Raw genomic sequence first — 26,870 nt, 5'->3', positions numbered from 1 at the left:
AATTCAATGCTATTTTTATGTCTTTGGTTATTTTCTCCATTCCAAGCTTTTGTATAAGCAATCCCTAAAGCCATTTACTTAAAGTGTGAAATAAATGCAAGTCATACTGCTCTGTTTATAAGGCAGTGATTTAAATGATATCTTTTATACTGTGCCAGGTTTATTTAAAAGACCAGAGCTATAACTGAAAGAACAGGTTGCTTCTAACTAAGAATTATAATAAAGAGCAGCTGGAAGGGTTAATGATCATCAATTGGGTCCAATCCCTTCATTTGTATGGGAGAGAAAAGGCCCAAAGAGGTTGTATGGTCAAGGTACAGGGTCAGTGTTGGCACCAGAGCCTAAAAGCCTTCTAGATTCTTAGTCTAATGCTCTTTCCACTATACCATGTTTAAAGTGACGAGCCAAGGGGAAAAAATTAACCTCAAGTACTTGGGATTTAATTTAATAGCCTGCAGTTTTTAGAAAAACTATTTCCTACCTACTGAAAGTAAAATATTCCAGGACTTTCCTATTCTGCTTTCTTTTTTTTTGTGAGTTGATATGAGGACAGCTGTCTACTCCTTATCCTAATCTAATGTAATCCAATGGGCATTATCTGTCTATGTGCAAGAGAATAACACATAGACAAAACAACCAAAATGCTGAGCCTGCCCTGAAGAGCTTACATTTTATATAGCAAAGTTTCAACATGTTCAAAGATAACAGATAAGTATATATGTTGTATATGAGTATATAAATTAAGGGGAAACTAGGAATTATGAGATGAAGAAGTCAGGAGGAAAGAACATTCTCTGTGTATGGAAAAGTCCACACAAAGGCATGGTGACTGGAGGGGTATGCTAAATCTGGGGAAGAGCAAGTAGGCTGATGTAGCTGGACTGTAATATGTGTGAAGGGGTATAGTGTAAAATAAGCCTAAGGTAAGCTGAAGCCAGACTGTAAAGGATTTGAAATGCTAAGCTGTCCTTACTTTCTCACTTTCCCTCCCCATTCTAACATAAACTAAACTGGAGCATAAGATAGAACCAAAAGTATTTCTTAAAAAAAAAGAAAAGAAAAGAAATAAAATATAGAGAACTGTCAGGTGTGTTTTAATGAAGCAATATGGGCTTGGATAAAAAAACATACCAAGAGTGGGGAAGGAAAAACAATTGGCATTTCTATTTGAAACACAGTAAGAATTCTTGTGGTTTTCAGACTGAGATCCTGCTGGCTGCTGGCTCACTCCAAAGACAAGCCTTTTTTGGGTCTGTTTGCATCCAGAATGAGTGTATTTAAAACATATCTTATGTGTTTCTTTTTGCCCTTGAGATACTTCTAACTTTAAGTCTAACAGATCCAAAGACAGGTAACATTTTTCATCTTAACTATGGAACTAAATTTTTCCTAAAGTAAGGTCACAATTTATTTGAAGTTTCAAGTCAATAGTATAAAATACTCACTTGAACTTAAGAAAATTGGGTCTTTCAGTGATCACTGTGCAGCCTGTCTGAATTGTTAATACTGTTATTAACAAAACTCCCCGTAGTATGCTGGTCCAAATCTACAATAAATAGACATCTCATTTAGAAGAAAGGTGTGACCTGAAAATGAATATGATATTCTATTAAGTCCAGGCAATTTGGTAACCACATAGGAGTTCTCCAGGAAGTCCATGAGTGAAACATTATCTAAAAAGTTAGTAAATATGTAACTGACATGCAGGAAAAATGGTGACAAGAATTGGAAAGAGGATTGAATAAACTATTATTCTGTTAAACACAAATGGAAAAGTGCTGACTAAAAGATGAACCAAAAATATGGGTATTAGGAAAGTACAAGCAGTCCCCTATGTACATGTTCCAAAAGATCATCTGTTAAGTCAGTTGTTTGGATCTCCAAATGCATTTTCCCATAGAAACAATGTTACAAATTGGTGGTTAAATTCCCAGATTGTCCCACAAGTCTATTTAACCCATTACATAACCAACATACTTGCAATATTAATAACTAAATGCCAGAAACCAAAAAAATGATTTAAATAATTTTTCAAATCTAGTCAAGTACTTCAAGTCAAGATAGTACTTGAGAATTCATGGTAGTCAGGTTCACTTTTCACCATCTACACCAAACCTGTTTGCTTGTTTCTCTAAACAAAGTTAATTACTGCTTGGAACCTCTTCTCCAAACCAGTCTGTAACAATATGTTTAGTTTAACTTGAGCTTGAACTGAGATACTCCAGTGATTGTCTAGGTAACACTGTGGAAAGGGAGGTCCTTCATTAATTCAACTTTTTCCTCTAGGGGTCAGGAAGGTGAGGAAGGATAGATATAGGATAGTGGAAGACTGAATTGAACATTGCAATGTGAGAAAGTAAAAGAACAAAATAGTAGGCCTAGAGGGCAGGTTTCTGACTACGTTTAATTGTTCTAGTGGAGATGCACAAATTTAGTTCTGGCCAGAGACAGGTAACATTAGGGGAAGAAGTCATCCACAAAGTAAGAAGAAAATGAAAAAAAAGACAACATTCCAGATGCCTGAATGCTGAAGGCAAAGATGTCTACTTTAACTGTCTATGAAGGGAAACAACTGTGGAGTCTTGGTTACAAATTAACCCTTAAAAACTGTATCCATATTCTATAAGCCTTCTTATTCTAATTGCCTTTAAATTATGTAGTGAATAGATTAATGTTATTTTATAAAGTTTTATTTGTATATATAGGCCTTCAATTAATATATAAGCATATATTAAGCACCTTTAAGTGATGAGGGGTGAGTGATGTGAGAATTGGCAGCAACTTGGTCCCGCATCCCTCTGGCTTTCTAGTAACAAACTCTGGCGAACTTGTGCTGGCACAATGGTATTTGCGCCCACAGAGAGGGCTCTGGGTGGCTCCTCTGGCATGCATACTATATAGGTTCACCACTATAGACATATATAGCATTCTAGGCACTGTGCTAAGTGATAGGGAGACAAAGACAAAATGAACCAGTAGCTAGCCTCAAGAAACTTTATAGGTATATATAAAATAAATGCAAAAGAAATAAAATGTAATTGTGGGAAACACTGCTGAGTAGTTTGTGATGAGCTTGGAAGAAAACAATTAGAGATTCTCAGAGGCAAAGATGAGGAAAGATTACATTCCAACCATATGATACTTCCCCCTAATCCCAAATACCTTTTATTTCTTATGTTCATATTATCTCTACCTATAGAATATGTGCTCTTTGAGGTTTGGTTGGAAAAGAAAATCAATTAAGAAGTAAAAGAATTGGGGGCAGCTGGGTGGCTCAGTGGATCGAGAGCCAGGCCCAGAGATGGGAGGTGCTGGGTTCAAATCTGACCTCAGACACTTCCCAGCTGTGTGACCCTGGGCAAGTCACTTAACCCCCATTTCCTAGCCCTTACCACTCTTCTGCCTTGGTACCAATACACAGTATTTACTTCAAGACGGAAGGTAAGGGTTTAAATTAAAAAAAAAAAAAAAAGAAGTAGTAAAAGAATTGCCTAATGACAATGAAGATGCAATTAAGATTGGCTTGTATAAATCTGTACTGGAGTCAGTCAGCAAACTTAAGACTCTCTAGCTCTGTTCTTTTGCAAGGAAGTAGGTGTAAATGAAGGAAGTTGAGAGTAATCCAGGACTGGGGTTTGACAAAGCTTGAGGAGTGAGAGAATAAAGGGGCAAGGGATTTAAGAGCAGAGGACTGTGCAACATTGCACTGGTAAACCATGTCAGGCCTGGGAAAGGAGAAAAATGAAGCCAGAGCATAAATGATGTCCTGGGGGAATCCCGAAGGGTAAAGAAACTGGAGGTCATGGTGAGGACAAAAAATTAGTTTTGGAAGAGTATGGGATAGGTGTAAACAGAAAGATAAGAGGTTATGGTCAGACAAAGAAATTCAGAATTCTTGATCAAGGAATAGTAACCCTTATGGATGATAGTGAGATCAAGGGTGTAACTGAAGGAGTTCACAGATGTTAGGAAGATTGTGGTTCCCCTAAAGATAGGTGGTCAAAGACTATTCCTAAAAGTCCTCAAAGAAGAATGACAAACTATTAACTACCATAAGAACATAAGTTCCATAATTAATGAGAAAAACAAAAATCAGAACAACCTGAGATTTCACCTCCCATCCAGAAAATTGGTAAAAATGACAAAAGACAGGAATAGTCAGTGTTTTATAAAGACATGCACGATAGTGTTTTATTAGTGAATCTATGAATTGTCCCACCCATTCTGGAAAGTAATTTGTAATTACACAAATTAAGTGGCCAAGATGTTTATACCATTTAGACTAAAAATTCCACTGCTAGGTATATATACTAAGGAGATGATTGACAAAAATAAATTCTATAAACAACAAACTATTTAGAGTAGTCAGTCTCTGTGGTGGCAAAGAATTGGAAACAAAAAAGTCCATCAATTTGGAAATGGCTAAAAAAAATTTGTGATACATAAATGTAATAAAATGTAAGACAGGATGAATGTGGACAATGCCAAAACAAGACACTAAGAAAAATCTATTTTAAAAAAATTGAGGAATTGGGAGGGCAGAATGTTTGAGAGAACATGAAAATATAGATCAAGGACTAAAGAGGAAGGCTGTGGGTAGCATATTGAGCATCTAGAGACAAAAGGGATAATGACCTGAGGGCCTGTAGAGATAATGGCCATCAGCATCTGAATTCCTAAATTGGTCACTTTTATGGGAGATGGTCAATACTACAGTATTACTGAATAGAATGGCTCTCCCCTGCATGTATTTATTGATATAAACTGAAAAACCAATATTTGACTCATCCTCTTGGACCAAATATGTGTGAAGACTGGCTTTAAAAAGCAGTATCAAATATCCAGTCATCACAATGCCTTTTGACAGCTGACTGCAATTTCTCTCTACAGTTGCATCTCAGATATCTAAAGCAATGCTGCAATGCCTTAAGATAGATTTTTAAGTGTTTAAAGTGTCTAATTTTATTTGATAATCTTTTCAAAGTAATAACAGCTAATATTTACATAGTACTTTAAGGTTTAAAAAGCACTTTACAAATATTATCTTACTTTATCCTAACAATCTGGAAGTAGGTACTATTATTATCTATATTTAACTGAGAAGGAAATTGAGAATGAGGGAGGTTAAGTGATTTGCCCAGGGCCACTAAGCTAGTAAGTTTCTAAGACTAGATTTAAACTTATGTCCTTCAGACTCCAGGTCCACTGCTCCACCTAGCAGGCTCAATTCACCTTAAAGAAGGTATCTGATTAGCTACATTTTTTTTTCTTTCACTCACTCCCCCCTCCGACCCCGGCCCCCATTCACTAGAATTGACAGTTCATTATTGTGGATTAAGTTCCAAAGATGCAGGGTAAAATATTTCTCAGAGCATTTGAAATATACATTTTTGTACTTCTAATTAGTTTGCTACTGATTCATTCTTATAACCTGAATAATTATGGAAAAGACTAATAACCTCAAGGGTTGGTGAATTTTTCCTGCAAACCAAAGAATTTGTTTTCAATAACTGTTATTTTCAACACTGTTATTAATCAGCATCCATAGCTGTATACCTATCAACATTAGAAAGAGTTTAGATTTTAAATCAAGAGACAAACTCTTGTTCAAATCCTATACGTGGTGCTTATTAGCTACAGGACCCCGAGAAAGTCACTTGAGTTTCACTTTCCTTATATATAAAAAATACTAGGTTTAGACTTGGAGGTCTTGAGTTTGAATGCTCCTTAGTATTATATCATAACCTCCTGGCACCTCAGTTTCATAAAAGGAGGGGGCTAGACTAGCTGGCCTAGAAGCCATTTCCATTTCTAAATCTATGATTCTATTATCCTATATGTTGCATTGGCACTAGCAATTGCTCTGAAACTTAAGAAAAAATTATGTTCAGTTCCTTAATCTCTGCTTACTCTTTGGTCTTCTGCCTCCTTCTCATAGAAATAGAACTAGGCATGTACAGCTACATAACTTCCTGGGTAAATTAAGGTAATTGCCTTTCTATAATATTAATTACTAATCAAAGATGGAATGAAGCAGCTTCTTCCCTCTAGGTGGTTTATTTAAACTACAGTCTCATTTCTGGACATGCTGAGATAGAATTGATTTGTATAACCAGTGATGCCCTATCTGAAAATATGTGTCTGGAGTTCAATTCATTCATAAATATGTGGTTCTTATTATTAGAAAAGTAGGTCAAGAAGTTATTAGGTACTGTGATTCTGACAGAGAGAACTCTAACAGATGTTGAGATAATTAAAGTCCTTCATTACAACTATATCCTGCCTCTGTGCCAAACTCCTCATCTATTTCCTTTTTTCTGTTTGGATGGTCTATAGTAAACTCCAGTGACAAAATCGCTTCCTTTATTTTTTGTCATTTGATCTTCATCCAGATACTCTTTGTCATATGTTCCTCCCATGGTTACTGTATTTCCTCATATAATTATACCTTTTTAATGTACAATGATACCACCCCCAAAAAGCACCCACACTTTTTTTTACTTATCCTGTTTCTTTTCTGTTTGAATTAAAAAGCAAGACTTGATAACACATTTCATATTTTACTGTCGTGATGAAGATGAAGAGATGTAGACTAGATAATAATATAATTAGATAGATTTAGAACTGGCTGGATAGTCAAACTCTAAAAGTAGTTGTTAATGGATCAATTTCGATGTGTCACCAATTGAGTACCTCATAGAGCTGTATCTGGCCATTTATCATTTTTACAGTTGACCCGGATAAAGACCAAAGGCACACTCATCAAATTTGCTGACACAGAGTTGGGAACTATGGCTACACACAATAGATTAGTAAGAATTAAAAAACATCTTGACTTACCAGGACCCTGGGCTAAATCTAATAAATATGAAATTCAATAGGGATAAAAGTGAAGTCTTATACTTGAGTACAAACAAATACCACAAGTACAAGAAAGGGGAGACAAGGTTAGACAGTAGGCATCCTAAAAAAAAGATATGGGAGTGAAAAGCTGAAAGCCCAATATAACTTAAAAGTATGATATGGCAGCTAAAAAAAGCTAATGAGATCTTGGGCTATATTGAGATGTAAAGCTTTTAGAAATGAGAATATGATGTTTCCACTTGATTCTGCCCTTATTAACCTCACCTGAAGTACTATACTCAGTTCTATGTACCACAGTTTAAGAAAGACACTGATAAGTCAAAGAATATCCAGCAAACAACCACGATAGTGAAAAGCCTTGAGTCCATATCTTAAGAAAATCATTTAAAAGAAATGGGACTAGTAGACCTTGAGAAAAGATTTGAGGAGAGGAGAGATATGATAGCTTCTTCAAGGACTGTAATATGGAAGAGGTGTACTATTTTGACTCCAGATGGCAGAACCAGGAGCAATGATTGAGAGTTGCAGAGAGGCAAATTTAGAGTTGATGTCAGAGGAAATTTCCTCACTGATACAATGGGGAATTTCAGGAAAGAATTTCTACAAACAACAAGAGGGAAGAAGGTTGGATGGAGTAGGAAAAAAAGATTAAAAGAGGCAGAGAATCAATCAAAAGGAAATGGGGAACAAAATTAGTATAGTAGAGGGTCACAAAAAAAAAAGAGGGGGCAGCTAAGTGGCTCAGTGGAGTTAGACAGGCCTGGAGCCTGGAAGTCCTAGATTCAAATTTGACCTCAGATACTTCCTAGATGTGTTACCCTGGGCAAGTCACTAAACTCCAATTGTTTATCAGGCACTGGCAAACATTTTTGAGACTACATACCCAAACTGCACTTTCAAGCTTCCTGTGACCTCCCACATTACCCCAGACAGTGGAGGGAGGAAGTGCTTGAATCTGGCTGCTGGGTAGAGGGATAGGGTATATGAACATTGTCCCCAAGCACAGTGGAGAAGGGGAACAGAGCAGCCCCCTCCGGCATTCCTGGGCACCCATGCCAAGCCTTTGCCAACATAGGCCTAGCCCTTATCTCTCTTCTGCCTTGGAACTGATTGATTCTAAGATAGAAGATAAGGTTAGAAAAAACCTGAACTTTAAGAAATAGAGATTGGTACAGAAGGGAAGCTGAAATACATATGCAAAAGTAGCCAACTTATATTTTTTAACATAGGAAAACCAGGGCTTTTTGACTCATTATACAGTATAGACCCATAGACAGAATTACACAACGTAATAAGAGAAATACTATGTTATAGGGATATAATAAGAACAAAATACATTCTTATAGCTAATCTTCAGACATATGGTGATTTTTTATGCTATTAGGACCCTTGTTAAGCCTACTAGGATTCTGTGTATATACAGAAAAAGAAAACCATATTTATACTTTCATATACTTTTAATTAATGAGATAATAATACTTTCAGCAAACTACTACTAGTAGATTCTGTATAATTAAGTTAATATATTCCCAAAGGTAGCTTATAGCAATATTGCTCTGATCATTTTCAATGAATTTTCAATGAGTAATTAGGTACAATAAGGGCTCATCTTGTTTTTAAGTCAGGTATCAATAGCCATTGAACTTCACATCTTTTTAACTAAAACATCCCAAACAATATTATCAGAAAAATCTACCTAAATGCTTAAATCACCTACAAAAATAACTAATACTTCACATTTACACAGCACTTTAATTTACAAAGAAATATCCTCAGAACTGTGTAATTAGAATCTGTTACCCTAAAAACTACAATTCCCAGCACCCCACTCTCCTCATCTTACATGCTGATGTAGGGAGGATATAAATTTGGTGTAGCCCCGCATCTCGCTATCTTGTCTTCCTGTTGCAGTTTTGGTGGAGTGGGCTTTTTAAACAAGCAAGGAGAACTTAATCATGTGGTCTTAATTTTGTTAAATAATTAGATTTTTTACTTCTATTTCATTTTTATTCCTTCTACTTCAAGTGATTATTAATAAACTTCATAAAAATGTAATTCATGGAGTGTTGTATATTAATTTAAGTCCTACAGAACAAATCTTAGAGGTAGGTAATGCAAGTATCTCCATTTTACAGATGAGGAAACTGAGGCACAAAGCATTTAAATTCAGAGGTATCAAACACTGCGATACTCTGGAGTATGTATGAATACATATACCTTGCTTTGTATATATTTGTTTTCATGTTGTTTTCCCCTTTAGATTTTTAAGCTCCTAGAGGGTAGGGGCTATTTTCTGCCTCTTTTTGTATACCCAATGCTTAGTACATTTGCCCAGCATGTAAGTAAATCTTTTAATAAATATTTATTGTCTTGTTTTACCTTTAGTTAAAAGACCTGAGAAATAAACTCTAAACCAGAGGTTCTTTACCTAGGATCAGTGGGCTTTAAAGAATTGATAACTATATTTCATTATAATTGGTTTTATTTGTAATCCAATGTTTTATTTTAAATATGTAAAAACACTCAACTGAGGAAGAGAGTCTTCACTAAATTGACAGAGGTTCATGACACAAAAGACAAAGAACTCTTCCTCCTCTGAGCTATCTTGTGGTAAGGTTTCAGATTTTTATTTTATAGAATAATCCCTCCAGGTTGAAAGCAAACATTCTAAATATTTATTGTGTTTCATATAATATCTTTTCAACTATTTTCTGAGGGTACTTGGGTACTGTTAAGCACAGATGGACAAAGCAGTTTACTAAGTGGTTCTTCTGAATCTGACCCCTTGCAATCAAGAAAAAAGGTAATATACTTTTTACAAAGTGAATCTGGTAGTATAAAACCAACCTTTTACAGTTACATTTTCATTTTCCTTTCTATGGAAAATTCATTTTTGAGCATTTCCAACATTTTAATCAATTTTTACTGTATATTTTCAACTTAGCAAATATTTGTCTCTTCTGAAAGTTCCAGTTCAGCTGGGAATCCAACTTGAATGAGTTGAGTTTGAATCACAAAATATTTTCTTTTAAAATATATATTGTTAATTTACAGATATACTAACAAAGAATTGCTTACTAGAGATCACAAGGGAAAGGAAACAAAACATGTAAGAATGATTTGTAATAACTGTATCAGTCACAGCTTGAACACTAGCTATGTGAGCATGGCTAAATTACTTAATTTCTCTGAGTTTGTTTCCTCATTTGTAAAATCAGGTATATATTTGCACTACCTACATAGTAACTGTTCACATTTATACAGAACATTTTAAAGTTTTATAAAACTTTTTCTTCACACTAACCTTATGAGGTAAGTAGTACAAGCACTATTATCCCTCTTTTACAGATGAAGAAAATCAAGGGTCTTAAAGTTTTAATTACTTTTCAGGGTTACAAACTAACAAGTATCAAAAATGAGATTTGGACTAGGGTGTTTTCTACCATGTTGCTTCTGAGTAGTATTGGAAAGTTCTGATGAGATATGTTGTTTTTGTTCAGTTATGTCTAGTTCTTTGTGACCTCTTTGGGGGTTTTCTTGGCAAAGATACTTAAGTGACTTCTCATTTCCTTTTCCAAATCATTTTATAGATGAGGAAACTGAGGCAAACATGGTTGTGACTTGCCCAGGGTCACCCAGCTATTAAGTGTCTGAGGCTGCATTTGAATTCAGGTCTTCCTGACTCTAGACCCAGCACTCTATTCACTGCAACACCATAATATAATATATAATATAAGTAATTAATTGTAATCTAAAATGTCCAATATTGGGTAAGATGCTTTTATGTAAATGTTTTTAAAGTATCTAAAATATTTTGAAAGCTTGGCCAACATTTCTTCAGCAATTTTCACTGACACTGTTACTAAGTCCTTATGCTACAGAAAGTAGAAAGGTAAACTTTTGGCCAGTAAGTATTGAGATTTTATGATCCTGAGAAAAATTTCTTCAATATTTTTCAGATTTTAACTTCTTGCAATTGTTTTATACAATGTGGACATTTAAAAACAAAACTACTCACAAATATTCAGTATTGTTTTATTTTATAGTAAGTGACTAAATTCCTAGGATTTTTTGTCTTGGGGTTTTTGTTTTATTTTTTACAAGTGTCTCTTTTTTTCCCAAGTGTATCTTAGAATATAGAATATTTTTAGTCAGTACTTTCTGGCATTTTCCCTCTTCCACCAGGAAATCCAGAAATACTAAACAAAGATTTTTAGTAATATTTGCAACCTAAGTAATCACGAAGATCATTGAATTTGTTTAAATTATGGAGATGAACCAATTACAGACTGAATTTATCTCATCTTCTTTCCTTTTGGGAAACTTTTAATAAACATAATAACTGCTTATAAACTATTGACTTATCTTAGTCCTCTAATAAACTAAATATTTTACAGTCACACTAAGAGTGGATTTATGTGGTTTAATGATGCCACCCAGTGGCCTTCCAACCTTCCAGCTCAACTGCAGCAAACAGTACATTGTACATCTGAGATAGTATCCGTGTGAATCACAATCCATCCACTTATATCTTTCTGTAAATCCTCTGTAAAGGATTCACCCAAAGAGTTAAAGGCCTTTTTCTAAATCTTTTTTAAAAATAGGAAATTGTATAAAATTGTGGGATATCTTTTTTGTATCAAAAATCAGCTCAACCAGTAATTTAAAACAGCTGACAAAGGCAAAACTTTTTTCATAATATTTTCTAATATTAAAGTTAACTTTTGCAGGAAACTTGCAAAACTACACATGTTGCACTAAATCATTCTTTAGACTTATAGATTATAAAACATTTTAAAAGATTTAGAAATTCTAGTCCTGGATCATCTAAATGACTTCTTTGATTAAATGATTCAATTGTTTGTTTCATTTTGTTTTTTCCAAGTGTCTTTTTTTCCAAGTGTATCTTACAATATAGAATATTTTTAATCAGTACTTGCTGGCATTTTCCCTCTTCTACCAGGAAATCCAGAAATGCTAAACAAAGTTTATTATAAGATCTACAATAGGTTTTATAATCCAAAATCTGAATTGAAAAGTGAAGAAACTTGCTGTCCTTCTGTGCTCAACTATAACTATCTTCTATTAGAACTGAGACCACTCTAGTCTAGGATCTTAACAGTTGATATCTAGATTACCCTGGACCTATCTTAATTGACTTCTCCCCTCCTTTTTCTGTCTTCTTCAGTTCCTATTCTTCCTGCACATAACTCACATTAATTTTCACCATTTTTACCAAAAACTTCCTGGGCATAATAACCCCCATTGGATTCTTATAGTCTATTACAGTGATGGGGAACCTACGGCACGGGTGGCAAAGATGGCTGCAGAGCACCCTCCCCAAGTTCATTACTAGAAAGGCAGAGTGATTTGGGCAGAGCTGCTCTCCTCCCCCTCTCCACCACTCCTGATGACATTCTTTCACATCATCTGTCCCCTCTACCCAGAATCCCAATAGGAGCCCATAAGGGGTAAAGGGGGTGGCTCACAGGCAGCAGAGTTGGAGGGGAGCAGAACGTTCGGGCCAATCCCCTCCCCTCTCTCTATACTCGCTAAGGACATTCCTCACTTCACCCACCCCTCCCATCCAGCAACTCAATGGGAGTGTTTCCTCCCTTCCCTGTGTTGGGCAAGGGGCAGGGAGGGAAGGGGGAATAGCACATGTGGGGCATGCCCAGAACTCAGTGAGGGGGAGGGGTATATAGCACTTTGTCTCTGGGGAGGCACTGGCATGACCCTGGGTGGGGCAGAGCCTGGCACTCCATCTCTAAAAGGTTCACCATCACTGGTCTATTAGAGCACGACCAAATTCTTCAAGTTAGTATTAAGGATCTTCCATAATCCATAATTCCATAATTTGGCCGTCAGCCAAATTTTCCAAGATCTTTTTTCCTTCCTCCCTACCTATCTAAATCCCAACCATTCTTCAAAGACTATCTTATATCTCCTAGCAAATGTCCACTTTATTATGGCATATATTAATCTTTTTTCTCTGACCAATATTTTCTGACCTATACTCCACATCTTGAAAGTTAATTTTTAACTTTTATATTCCTTTCTGTTGCATATGTGTGAAATGTTAGCTTTCCAACAAGACGGAAGCTCTTTGAGGGCAGAAACCATAATGGATACAAAATATGTATTAAATAGTAATTTAATTGAATTCTGATAGTCCATATTAAATATTAATGATAATTTACAGGTGGGATAAAATTTATTTAAAGTGGGAGTGGAGGGAGTTGACAACCAAAATAATACTATAAACAAGATTAAATGAGAGGATATAGTACCTACTTAAGACCAAATTAGTAATCCACTCTGGCAGTTTTCATTTTAATTTAATGAATATGTTCATGATATGTGACTCAGAGTATAATGAGATTTAGGGCCGGATTTAAATTTACCTAGTCCAACACACTCACCTTACATATTAGGAAACTAAGAATCAAGTGAGCAAACATTTAAGTACTTCCTATGTGTCAGATATTGACCTTAGGAATTCAAAGATTAAAAAAAGAAAAAAAAACTATTCCTACTCTCAAGAACTTGACATTCTATTGAAGGAGAATGTATACACATTAAGTATACTGTTGTTTGTCATTCCTTTGGAAAAGGACCAAGGATGGGTAACGTCTAGACTTTCACATGAACAGGATTTAAGTTAGACAGAGTTTCAAAAAGTCATCAATCTCACTTTTTCTTCCAGTCATTGAAGTCCCATGGCAAGGCAAAATTCAGTCTTACTGGAGATGACCCAGGATGCAATCGATGACCTTGGTTCTAAAATGTCTGGCAGTTCTAAGTGCTCCACAGAATCTGCTGTAGCTCCATTCATGGCTTTGGAATAAATTGTTTTCATTAGCCAATTCTGCCAGAGGTAGTCTTCACACACTTGGGGTAGACATCTTGATTTGAGGTCTATTGGTTACCTTCACCTGGCTTAGCCCATATGCCACTGACAGTTTTACTGGCATGACACACACTATAGCTTCTTAAAAGTCACAGGTTGGGTGAAAGATAGACACCAAAAGATGGATGAGTAACCCTGCAAAAGGCTGGGTAATTCCTGATTAGAGAAATGAAAATTAAAACTCTGACATACCACCTCACACCGAGCAGATTGGCCAATATGACAGCAAAGGAAAAGTGATAAATGTTGGCAGGGATGTGGCAAAATTGGGACACTAATACACTGCTGGTGAAGATGTGAATTGGTCCAACCAGTCTGAAGGGCAATTTGGAACTATGAATAAAGGGCTTTAAAAGTCTGTCTGACCTTTGATCCAGTCATACCACTGCTGGGTTTGTACCCCAAAGAGATAATAAGGAAAAAGACTTGTACAAAAAATTTATCGCTTGCCCTCTTTGTGGTAGCAAAAAATTTGAAAACGAGGGGATGCCCTTCAATTGGGGAATGGCTGAACAAATTATGGTATATGTTGGTGACGGAATACTATTGTGCTCAAAGGAATAATGAGCTGGAGGAATTCCATGTGAACTGGAATGACCTCCAGGAATTGATGCAGAGCAAAAGGAGCAGAACCAGGAGAACATTATACACAGAGACTGATACACTGTGGTACAATAGAATGTAACAAACTTTTCTACCAGTAGCAATGCAATGACCCAGGACAATCCAGAGGAACTTGGGAGAAAGAACACTATCCACATCCAGAGAAAGAACTATGGAACCAGAAATGCATTAGAAAAAGATATGCTCAATCACATAGTGCGATAGGGATATGATTAGGGTTTTGATGTTAAAGGATCGCTCTACTGCAAATACGAGTAACACAGAAATATGTTTTGAACAGTAATACATGTATAACCCAATGGAACTGCTTGTTGGCTTTAGGAGAGGGGAAGAGAGTGTATGGGGGCGGGGGAATTATGAATCATGTAACCATGGAAAAATATTCTAAATAAAAATTTAAAAAAAAAAAGGCTGGGCAAGCCCTCACACATTAGTACAAGAGGTGTTCGTCCTCTGGGAATACTCCATACACCCTACATATATATACAAATTACGTGGAAGAAGCAGAATATCTCTAGTTGACACTTAAGAGAAAAATTAATGAAACATTCTGAAAGTATTCTAGTCTGAAGCCTTTGGTTCAATCTGAAAAAGAAACCTTTATCAGTTTCTAATTCTAGAACAATGTCATGATCTTATCTCAATAGATCAGCCCCCAAAAGGCTCCTTCCTTAAAATAATTAAGGTGGAAACCTGACTAGGACTAGGGTAAAGGGCCATAAATTGATCTATTTTCTGGAAGGAATTGACATAATGATCTACCTAAGATAAGAAAGAAATTTTTTAAATTACTTCCACTCCCTAGACAACCAGTTTTTTTCCTGAGGGTTAGGGAAGAGGATAGAACTTCTATATAGCAGCAGTGCTGATAAAGGAATTCTGTGGTTATGGGGAAATAGTCCATAATTAAGAGATTATTGCTCATAACCAACTAAGCAAGAAGTTAACTTTTACCTTACTTTGATTTGTATAGTTGTTCTATCTTCCTGTGAAATTTTATTTTTTGAAGATTCCTATAAATATTACTTCAAGGGGTCAGCTAGGTGGCTCAGTAGATAGAGAACCAGACCTGGAGACAGGAAGTCTGGGCTCAGAACTGGCCTCAGACACTTCCTTGCTATGTGAACCTGGGCAAGTCACTTAACCATTGCCTAACCCTTACTGCTCTTCTGCCTTAAAACCAATACTTAGTATTAATTCTAAGACAGAAGGTAAGGGGCTATATGTGTGTGTATACACATATATATAAAACATTAAAAATTACACATAAATATACATTATATTTATACATATATATGTATATATGTATAATTATATATATATATAAATATATATAATATACATTATATTATATACATATATATGTATATAATATACATGTATATATTTGTATATATGTATATATACAATATACATATATAAATATACATTATAAATATACATATATATATAAACTTCAAAAACGTCTGGTAAGCCAAGGGCAATGGTGAATTCCCAGATACTAGGGAAGCTGAACTTGTGGATAGCTTTAGCTCAGGAGTTCTGAGCTCAAGTAGGATAAACTAACAGCTAAAAGCTGCACTAAGTTTAGCACCAATGCTGTGAGTCTGGAGCTTATCTAAGAAGAGAACAGATCAGGTCAGAAATTCAGCAAGTTAAAGCTCTTGTGCCACTCGGTGGTGGAAACTGGTTTTGAATGACCACTACCCTTCCAGTCCCAGTGAGATAAGGAGATCCAATCCAAAGAAAAAAGAGAAAAAGAAGTATAGTTTTAGAGAGATGTCTAAGTGCATGAAGAGACTGCCAGGCTAGACGTTCCTCAAGTAGATGAATGTCTTGATTTAGAATGATTAAGAAATTAATAAAAATGTTTCTGTCAGGCTAATGCCTACAATGTAGAGCAGGGATCCCCAAACTGCAGCCCTCTGAGGCCATTTATCCAGCCCCCACCGCACTTCCATAAGAGGCACCTCTTTCATTGGTGGTCAGTGAGAGGAACACTGTATGTGGTGGTGCTGCAAGGCACAGTATCAGTACAGTACTACTTCCAGTGATATAATCCTTTGCGTGGCACCTAATGAGGCGCCATGGGCAAAGGATTATGTGGCTGCACAATGGAAGATGTCAGCATGGTAAGCCGTGATCTGGGGGAGGGGATTCCGCACTGTGTATACTGCTGTCCAGTATAGTGGTGGCGGTGATGGGTCTGTGCAAGGTGTGGCAGGCCCATCACAGCCAGTGCTACAGCCTCTGCTATCCCAGACACCCGTATACAGATTTGTTCATAGTTTGTTTTTTTTATAGTCCGGTCCTCCAGCGGTCTGAGGGACAGTGAACTGGCCCCCTGTGTAAAAAGTTTGGGGACCCCTGATGTAGAGTATGATACTAATATTTTTATTAAATAAATGTAAAAATGAATACAAAATAAATACAGGGTAGTTGAAGAAGAAGGGCATTTGTAATAGGTAACAGGAAAGACTTCATGTAAAAAGTGGTATTTAGCTGTATCTTGGAAGAAGTGAGAGATTATGATGTAAAAAGGGAACACATTCCTTCTCTGTTTTTTATATCTGTGTACTATATGTGTCTCCCCAGTAAAAAATGAGCTTCTGAAGAACAAGGACTGTTTTTCTTTGAGAGGCCCAGAGGGACTTAGGGACTTGTTTTATGACAGAAGTCACAACTAGTAAAGAAAAAATCCTCCTTATTCCAAACTCAATGTTCTTCCCATTAAATCACATTGACCTGTTTAGAGCTATGAATCAGTGAGCCCTTATATTATTTCTGCATTGGTGCTTTGTTCTAAGAGTTGACCACTGGTACTAGATTACCATGGGGAAAAAAAATTTAGCTAATGAGAATATCATATGGAGAGGATGTGTATCCAGATTTTAACACTTCTCAGTCTGTTAAACCCTTATTGACTATTTTCCACAAAATTTTTCCAGTGACTAAGTGCAGGTTTGCATTGTTACCTATAAATATTTGGAAGTACTTGCAGAAAAAAAATTTCATTTACCATTCATTTCTCAAAATCTCTAAAGCTCTACTGGCTTTGGTATCTGTTATATTTAATTTGCTATAGTAATAGCTGAACAAAACTGAGTTAGTTTTATATGCAAACAGAAAAGTGGCCTATGGTTGAGATGATTTTATTAGATACAAACATGTATCTACTACCACTGAAATGTGGCATTGTTAAAAAAACAAACAAAACTAAAAATTAATAAATTATAATGCAGGCTTTACAAAAGAGGCCTATTAAGCCTACTTTAAACAAACATAATTCTAACAATAAAATTATTCCTCAGCTATTATCACAAGATAATTGTTTGATAGTCTTCAAACAACAGATGGCAAAAATATAACTAAATAAATGAAAAATGGATTATGTTCTCAGAACAATTTTCTACATTTTATATAGTGCTTTAAGGTTTACAAAGTGCTAGCCTCACAACACTGTAAGGTAAGTAGTAGAAATTTTACTATTACTAGTCTCATTTTACAACTGCTGAAACTAGCTTTTACTTTCAGAAACTGTTCAATGATTTATAATGTCTGGTCCTTTCTCAAACTGCAGAGATGCATCATAAGAGATAAGAAAATGTTAAGTACATTAAATATAGCTTAATTGTAGTTCTCAAGATACCTGTTTATTTATCACAGAAAGGGGTAACATTTCTTTCCCTGTGAAAATCATAACTTTTTAGAATTTTTCTGGCCCTTCAACCCACTTCACTGCCATTCAATTCAACAGAAATGCATTAAAAGTAAGACATTCCCTTGGTTCACCTTCACACCCCTAACTTGACACCTGAACTCTACTTCCTTGGAACTTGCCATTCCTGGATACTGCTTCTCCTTCAAGTTCTTGAAACTAGAATCCTCCCTCTAAAAATTCCAATCACCTTTCTTTCCCCTCTCCCACTCCCTTATATCTCAAAACTACAACATCTTACAAATGGGAAGTCCAACTTTTAACAGAACAAGAATCACCATTACAATAAATCATTATCTTTCTCTCAAAACCAGCTTCCTCTCCAAATTTTCCAGACTGACACAGTGCTTTCATTTTTCTGATTACCTGAAACCCAAATTTTGGAATCATTAGTGATTATAACCTCTCCTCAACACTATTTCAGTAACTAAGTCTAAGTTATTTGTCCTTCAGTCATTTTTTTAAACCCTTACCTTCCAATACTGTATATTGGTTCCAAGGCAGAAAAGCTGTAAGGACTTGGCAAAAGGAGTTAAGTAACTTCTCCAGGGTCACACAGCAAGGAAATGTCTGAGGCCATATTTGAACCCAGGACTCTCTAGGCCTGGCTTTCAATGCATGGAGCTACCTTATTGCCCTTCCATGTATTCTTTTTTCATTGCTTCAGCACCACCTTGACTTTGGCTCTTTTTTTTTTTAATACCCTTACCTTCCACCTTAGAACCAATATATAGTATTAGTCACACAGCTAGGAAGTGTCTGAGGATAAATTTGAACCTAGGACCTCCTGTCTCTAGGCCTGACTCTCAATCCAATGAGTTACCCAACTGCCCCCACTTTGGCTCTTAATATTTCATGCTAGGACTTTTTGACTTCTACAGATCTCTATGCCTTTATTCTCCACTTCTTTCAATCCATATTTTAAAGATCTTAGGAGAACTTTTATTTAATAGTTTAACTTCAAAAGTACAGCATTCTGCTTATAAAAGGCACTCAATGAATTACGTTCTATTTGAGGAGCTAAGAAACTTGGATTCTTCCTCCCAGCCTGCCACTGAGCTTTGAAGAGATTTAGCATATAATCTTTGTAGGTCCTCTCACAAGTAAAATGCAAATACCTTTCCTACCTATGTCAAAGAAAATCTGTGAAGACAGAGTAAAACAAATGATGCTGAAATTGAATATTAAAGTGCTACATAATTGCAAATTATTATTTGTTCATTTTTTCATACTCTGCATGAGGGCAATTTCATGTTGCTCCTTCAGGCTGACTAAAGCAATTTATTTAACTAGGCTGACAGTTAAGTTTTTGAAAGATTAGCCACCTTTCACTATAGTTACTCTGAACTTTATTTTTTCTAATAATTACCCTCCTTTCATACCATGATATTTTCACTATGAAAGAGAAAAGGAAAGGGAAACTACTAGAGTATCTACTTGGGTTCTTGTCCCCATGTTTAGTTCTCTCTCAAATTGTCAATTTATTAAACATTCCTCCAAAGTTATATAGTAATCATTGTCAAAACTAATTAGAATCAGGAGTGAATGGTGGTTTTACTAACTCCACTGGCTATGAACATAATAGTCCTACTGTGAAAAAATGCACTGGATTTGAAATCAGAGAACTTCAAATCTCAGCTTTACTATTTACTACTTTTATGACTTTAGAGAAGTCATATAACCTCTCAAACTTAGTTCTTCATCTATAAAATGAGGGGTTTGGATGATATGACCTCTAAGCTCTTTTCCAGTTCTATAAAGCCCTGAGTTTTGCTCTTCTGTTTAAGTTCCTGCTTATGATGAGCAATAGGCTTCACTATCCTGGTTGCCCTAAAATTACCTTCCTAAAATGTGTTTCCCAGAATTGAACATAATACCACGGTAAGATGTGCTATGCTCACTTCTGAGTGTCATATTTTAATACTTAAGACATTGATAAGATGGAAAAAGTCCAGAAAAGGGCAACTTGTAAGATAAAGGACTGGATGAAGGAATTGGATGTTTGGCTTGGAGAAGAAAAAGCTCAAGGGACACACAATTAACTGTCTTTAAGTCTATTCTTTTTGGCATCAAAGGACAGAACTAGAAGTAATGGATACAAGTTGTAAATGTAGGCTTGACATGTAGGAGAAAACCTATCAGAGATCCAAAAAGACTTTAAAATCAGGCAGGCAATGGGCATTTATAAAATGCTTACCAAGTAGCAAGAACTGAACTAAGGGTTGGACATGACAATCCAAATAAAAAGAAAGGCAGTCCTTGCCCTCAAGGAGTTTATATTCTATATAAGAAGGCACAAAAGGGAGATAAAAAGGGGAAGAAAGGAAACATAAAGTTTTGGGGGGCTTGATGGAGAGAAGTAGAAAAGAATAAGTATTTTATATAGTGCCTACTATGTGCCAGGCACTACACTAAATGTTTTACAATTTGATCCTCACAATAACCTTAGGAGGTAGGTGTTATCACTACCATTTCACAGTTGAGGAAACTGAGGCCAAGAAAGGTTAGGCGACTTGCCCAAGGATCACACAGCTAGTAAGACTGGATATGACTTCAGATCTTCCTAACTCTAGACCTAGTTTTATATATAGCTTCTATCTATTAATGCACCACCTAGCTGCTCACTCTAGAAGTAAAGCAAGGAGGGGAATGAAAGATAGCCTGCCTGGGTCCCTTCCTAAAGTGGAAGTCCTAGAAGGACCTTGAAAAATGCAAAGGTTGCATAACTTCTTATCATGTATGTTTTGGTGAGAATTCTTTTGGGGGCAGGAGGACTAGATGGATGTTGAGGTTTTCTTCCACTCTGAAATTATATGAAACTGCTCCCTCTAGTTCCTGCCCAAAACTCTGGGAAAAGTTCTCAAATGCATATCTCTTCCCCATAGTTCCTGCCATATCACTCACTCCTAGGGATACCTTTAAATATTTTCTTAAGAGGGATTAAGTAGAAAAATCATATACTTAGGTTGAAGATATATTTATCTGCACTCTTGCCTAGCTATGAAGAGGTTACTAAACCTTTATTGGGATATACTGATATAATGTACAATGCTTTTCTTTCTCATATAGAGCTCAGTCTGTTAATTGATAATGAAACATTTGTTGATTTCTACCTCTATCAGGCTATTCAGGCTAAAGAAGAGAAGCCTATTTCTCCCTGATGACCATGGGACTGTTGTGTATATGGCATGGGACTAATATGAAATTAGCATAGAACTGCATACTCAAGAATAGGAGCTTTTAGGGAATTGACTAATCACCATTGTAACAAATGGTCAGGAGTAGCTGATGCTTCCCTTATGGATACCTCTTATAACAGTAGTCAGTAATAGGGGCAGAGGGTGGGAGTAACAAGGGAAAGCAGATTAAATTAGTAGAGGACATTATTTTCCATGTTACTGAATACATTTTGATGTCAGTGAAACTTGCAGTTTAATTCAGAGAACAGGAAGCTGAAGTCTCAGGTTGACTATCTGAAATATATTCTCTATCTGCTCCAAATGACTGGAATGTACTCCTGTCCTATTTCCACCCTGGAGAATCCTTCTCTACCTTTATAATGCATATCAAGCAGGATTGTTGGTTTAAGACAAATTTTTTCTTGATTAACCCCCCACCACCACCCCAACCCACCAGTGCCCTAGTATTTCCTACCTTGTATTTAATTTTTTAAAGAGTTGTTTAATACTTCAACAGGGAAATTGGATTTCTAATCCTTAACAGTGAAGAAATGGAAATGGCAGCAGAAAATCATCTATAGTCCATTCTTCTAAATGTATTTCAATCTTTTTTTGTAGACTCAAATGCCAAATGCTATCTCCATCTGTGGGATTGGTCATGGGGTGATTCAAAAAAACTTAACTCATAGTTACCAAAGAACACTGAGAAGCCACCAACTATACAGTCAAGAAAATGCCTAAGGAAAGGGAAGAGTTTAGAAGAAGGGCAATTTTGTTCCATTTTAGACATGTTGAACTTTGAGTTGTCTCTGGGACAACCAGTTTGAAATGTTCAATAGACAACTTGATGAAGTCAACAAAAAAGAGATAGTTTAGAGAAAAGAAGATCTAGTGCAGAGCCTTAGGGAATACCCACAATTGGGGAGGGTGCAATCTTCAGATGATGAGACAAAAAGGAATGAGAAGATGAAGTCAGACAAGTAAATGAAGAGAAAAGAAAGTAATATCATGAAAAATTACCTAGGAAAAAATATCTAGCAGGAGAGTATTATGAACATTATCAAATGGAGATGGGTCAAGAAGGACAAAGAAAAGAAAAGAGAAGTAAAGGATGATAGCTTGGGAGATTAGTAGGGTCTAGTAAAGGTTTTCTAAGTATAGAGAAAATGAGCATATTTAAAGAGAGCAGGGAAAGAACCAGTAGACAGGAAGAAATTGAAGAATAAACTGAGCTTATGATTAAGGTTGCAATCTACTAAAGAACAGTAGGGAGGGGATGAGATCAAGAGAACCTGTAGAGGGATAGGCTTCAGCAAAGAGAAATATGGCTTCAAAGGGTTCTGAGATGAAGAAAAGGGGAAAAAAGGAAATTCATGGTAAATAGCTTCAGTCTTCTAAGTAAGAAGTAAGTACCTCTGATAAAAGGGGAAACAATAGGTGATGTGAAAAGATTGAGGGCAGAAGACTTTGAAAAGCTTCTGAGAAGAGTAAGATAGGGATCAATTAGAGAAATTTAAAAAATAATAATACAATTACTAGCAATTTTATGTACAGCTTTAGTTTGCAAAGTACTTTATCTCATTTTATTCTCAAAACAACACTAGAAGGATGGTCCTATTATTACTTCCATTTTACAGATGAGAAAATTGAGGCAAATAATAAATGAATTATCTAGGGTCACACAATAAGTGTCTAAGGCTAGATTTGTACTCAGGTCTCCAGGTCCAGGGCTTTATCTACTGACTATTACTACAATGAGGACTCAAGCTGAAACTGGATAACAGGAATTTATAAAATTTCCAGTCACCAAGGTCCTGTGACTTCCTTCAGATCTTCTCAGTAGCATGTGTGTATGAGAAGAAGAGGAGGATGGTAGAAGTAACTCAGGACTATAGACTGGTAAAAAGGCAAGAGAACGAGGGATTTGAGAGTAGAAATGTGTAGCTGAACAGGCTAACTATACGATATTGTTTGGAAAGTGATATTCTCTTCTCCTTAATACTCTTTAATCTCTAAGTTTTCATGACATTGCTCTCTGCTGATTCTCCTCCCACATGTCTGTTTCCTTTGGTGAATCTTCATCCATGTCTTGTTCACTAACAGTGGAATGAGAGAGGTAGTATGATTCCATTGGGATACCGTCACAGTTCTGTCCTTTCTCTCCTTTCCCTCTATACGATTTTGCTTGGTGAATTCATCAGCTTCCATGATTTCATTATCATCTATGCAGATGAATCTCAGATCTATTTGTCTAACCTGAACTTCTCTCCTGACCTCCAATCTCCCATCTCCAAATTCTTTTTAAATATTTCATACTGGATGTCTTGTAGACATCATAAACTCAATATGCCCCAAACTAAACCCATTACCTTTCCATTAACTTTCCTATTGCTGTCAAAGATGGCCTAAGGAAGTGCTAAAAGGTGGAGTTACTGAAATTGCAAAAGGGTAAATAAAGAGAGTAAAAGTAGAGGGAGAGATAGAATGATGGGGTTAGGATTATATAAAGAAATGTCATACCAGTATTTGTGGATCTATCAAGTTATTTTAGGAGCAAAAGTGTTCCAAGAAAATTAGTTTGGGAAACATTGTTCTAATTCAATCCCATAATTCAGACATAAGAAATTCAGGTCCAGAAAAGATCAGGAACTCATACAGAGTGACACAGCTAGTAAATGATAGGGTTCAAGATTCCTAAATGGGTCAGGTACACTTTCATTGCCACACCTTCCATTATCCTGTTCTTTAAGCTCATTTCCAAAATTAATAGCACTAGGAAATATTCAGAGGATGGCATATGAATTGAAGTAGACAGGAAAGGTTGTAATCTGTACCCTTTGAATGTTTAAACATATCTACACTTAAATATATCATTAAAGTGTGGAAGTATAAATAGGTAGATCAGAATTTAAGTTCCTGATGCAATTGAGACAAAAATATCCCTATTCGTGGCAGAACAAGGAAATTACCTGTTTTTCAGCAAAAATCACATGCAAGCTTCCCTTCCTGGGAAGTTATTGAACTGCTCTTCTAACTGAAACCACTCTTTAAAAAAGGCACAGTGATCTACAAGTTCCCTTTACCACTCCAGAAATTTCATAAAAATCTACATAATTGTCATTTATAACTAGACTAGCAGGGTATGATTTTAAAATTTGTAATAGATGGGCAACTCAGCCAAAGTTTAAGATACTTCTATGTCACAAGGATTGAAGGTTAAAGTTGAGGTCAGTGATGGTGAACTTTTTGGAGACTGAGTGCCCAAACTGCAACCCTCATGCTGCATGTGAGCTTCTGCCTTACCCCTGCCAGGGGAGAGAGGAAGTGTTCCCATTGGGCTGCTGGACAGAGGGATTGGTGATGTGAAAAATGTCCTCAGGTGTGAGTGAAGAAGGGGAAGGGAGCAGCCCCCTCCAACATGTTCCAGCACATGTGCCATAGGTTCACCAACACGGATCTAGGCTGAAGAGTTATAGGGACTGTTAAAAGTACAAAACTTTATCTAAGAAATTTTGTGTGACAATATATTAGATGGGAAGGCTGCCTTGCAGAGTCAGGAATGAGGAATAATTTATATATTAAAAAATCAGAGTACCTTTACAAACTTGGAACTTTAATTTATGGTAAATCATTCAGATAAATAAGTAATCCTTTTTCACACTGAGGTCAAGGAAATGAGACCAACGCACTAAAGCACTCAAGTAAATACCAAAATTTGGAACTGTCACAATTCTTTTATTTTAGGTAATCAGTAACACAACAAGCAAAGTGAAATTGTTAAAGTAATCAATGTTGAAAATGAAAATCATTTACTTAGGGAAATATCTGCATTGTTGTCAAACTATTTACAAAATAGAATCATCAAATTTTGGAGCCAGAAAGGACATGGGTGATTATCTAAAAGGTCATTAAGGTGGCAACTCATTACTTTATCTCATAGATGAAAGGGTTCTTATTTTTACTATCTGAAGAATTTAAAGGAAAAGGCTATCTTCAATTGGCAAAGTGTAAGGATTTCAATTCAATATACAGAGATTAAGCACTTATATCCAGAGCACTATGCCAGGTTCTGGGGATAAAAATATTTTTAAACAGTTTTGTTTTGTGTACATAAAGTCTAATTGATAAACAGTAATTTGAGGAAGAATATACCAACAACTAGGAGGCAGCTAGATGGCTAAGAAGACAGAAGATTGGATCTGGAATCAGGAAGACCATGTTAAAATCTGACCTCAAAAACTTACTAGCTTTGTGACAGGACAAGTCACTTAACTACTCTTAGCCTTATTCCACTGGAGAAAGAAATGGCAAACTACTACCATATCTTTATCAAGAAAACCCCATGGACAGACAGTATGGTCCAAGGTGATGAAGGGACAATTAAAATTGAACAACAACAATACTAACATCTAAGAGAGGGCAAGGACAGCTTCATGGAGATAGCACCTGAACTGAGGTTTGAAGAAAGAGTTGGATTCCTAAAGTTCAAGATACAGATGAGAAGGAAGCATATTTGATGCATGAGAAACATCTGTGAATAAATGGATGTGGGAGTGGAACACTAAGTTAGGAAAACAAAGCAGCACAGCACAGTTTGGCTAGAACACAGAGTAATAACGAGGCTTAAAAGTAGGTTGGAACTAGACTGAAGAGATAATGAAAGGCTAAACTTTGTAGTTCACATTTTAGTCTTGAAGTAAAAGGAAGTTACTTATGGTTTTTTAACAGGGGCGTAATATGGTCAGAGCTGTGCCTTGGGGAAATTTTGGCAGTTGTGTGGAGAATCGATCAGAAAAAGTTTAGAGGTGGAGAGACCAGTTAGAAGGCTGTTACAATAGACCAGAAAAGATGAGATGAGGGCCTGAACTTGGGTAAAGGCCATATGAATGGACAGGAGAAGGAATGGTGAGATTGTGAAGTCTAAATCACTAGGACTTTTCAACAAACTAGATGTGGGAGGAAAGGAAGTGAAGAATAAATGGCTCTGGACTTTAAACCTGTGTGATTAAGAGGAGAATAAGATAGTCTGAGCATAAACAGTTAAGTCTGAAGGAGAAAGGGCCAACCTTGGAATAAGGTAGTGAGGGAATACAGTGGAATAAGAGTACCAGGCCTGTAGTCAGGAAGACCTAACTCCAAATACTCTCTCAGACACTTTAAAAAAAAAAACAACCTTAATTTCTATCTTGGAATGATACTAATTATCAGTTGCATAGTAGAAGAATGGGTAAGGGCTAGGCAGTTGAGGTTAAGTGACTTGCCAAGGGTCACACAGCTATTAAGTATCTGAGGTCACTTTTGAACCCAGACCTCCCATTTCTAGGCCTGGTTCTCTATCCAATGAGCCATCTAGGTGCCCCAGCCTCATTTGCTTATTAGCTCTATGACCCTGGGTAAGTCACTTAACCCTGTTTGCCTCAGTTTTCTCATCTGTAAAATGAGCTAGAGAAGGAAATGGCAAAATACTCCAGTATTTTTGCCAAGAAAACCCCAAATGAGGTCATGAAGGTGGGACAAGACTAAACAACAACAAAGTCTGGAATGTTGATAGATTAGGATAATGATGAAAAGATGG

The 26,870-nt window shown here is 36.2% G+C and overlaps 1 protein-coding gene across 5 annotated transcripts in view; it reads right to left on the bottom strand.

Moving 5' to 3' along the window:
• Window positions 1-26,870, bottom strand: part of ANKRD46 (ankyrin repeat domain 46) — a 41,463-nt gene that overhangs the window by 12,958 nt on the left and 1,635 nt on the right. For 3 of the 5 annotated variants that reach the window (XM_016431841.2, XM_056823261.1, XM_056823260.1), the window contains exon 2: window positions 1,446-1,546. The exons of 1 other annotated variant lie outside the window; for it this stretch is intronic. The gene's annotated coding sequence lies outside the window, so the exon portion shown is untranslated. Of the gene's footprint in view, window positions 1-1,445; window positions 1,587-26,870 lie in introns of all 5 variants that reach the window. One more of the 5 variants, XM_056823259.1, reaches the window with a different exon arrangement.

The sequence above is a fragment of the Monodelphis domestica genome, chromosome 3, assembly GCF_027887165.1.
Source record: "Monodelphis domestica isolate mMonDom1 chromosome 3, mMonDom1.pri, whole genome shotgun sequence".
Classification (NCBI taxonomy): domain Eukaryota; kingdom Metazoa; phylum Chordata; class Mammalia; order Didelphimorphia; family Didelphidae; genus Monodelphis; species Monodelphis domestica.
This window is presented reverse-complemented; position numbering and strand designations above follow the sequence as displayed.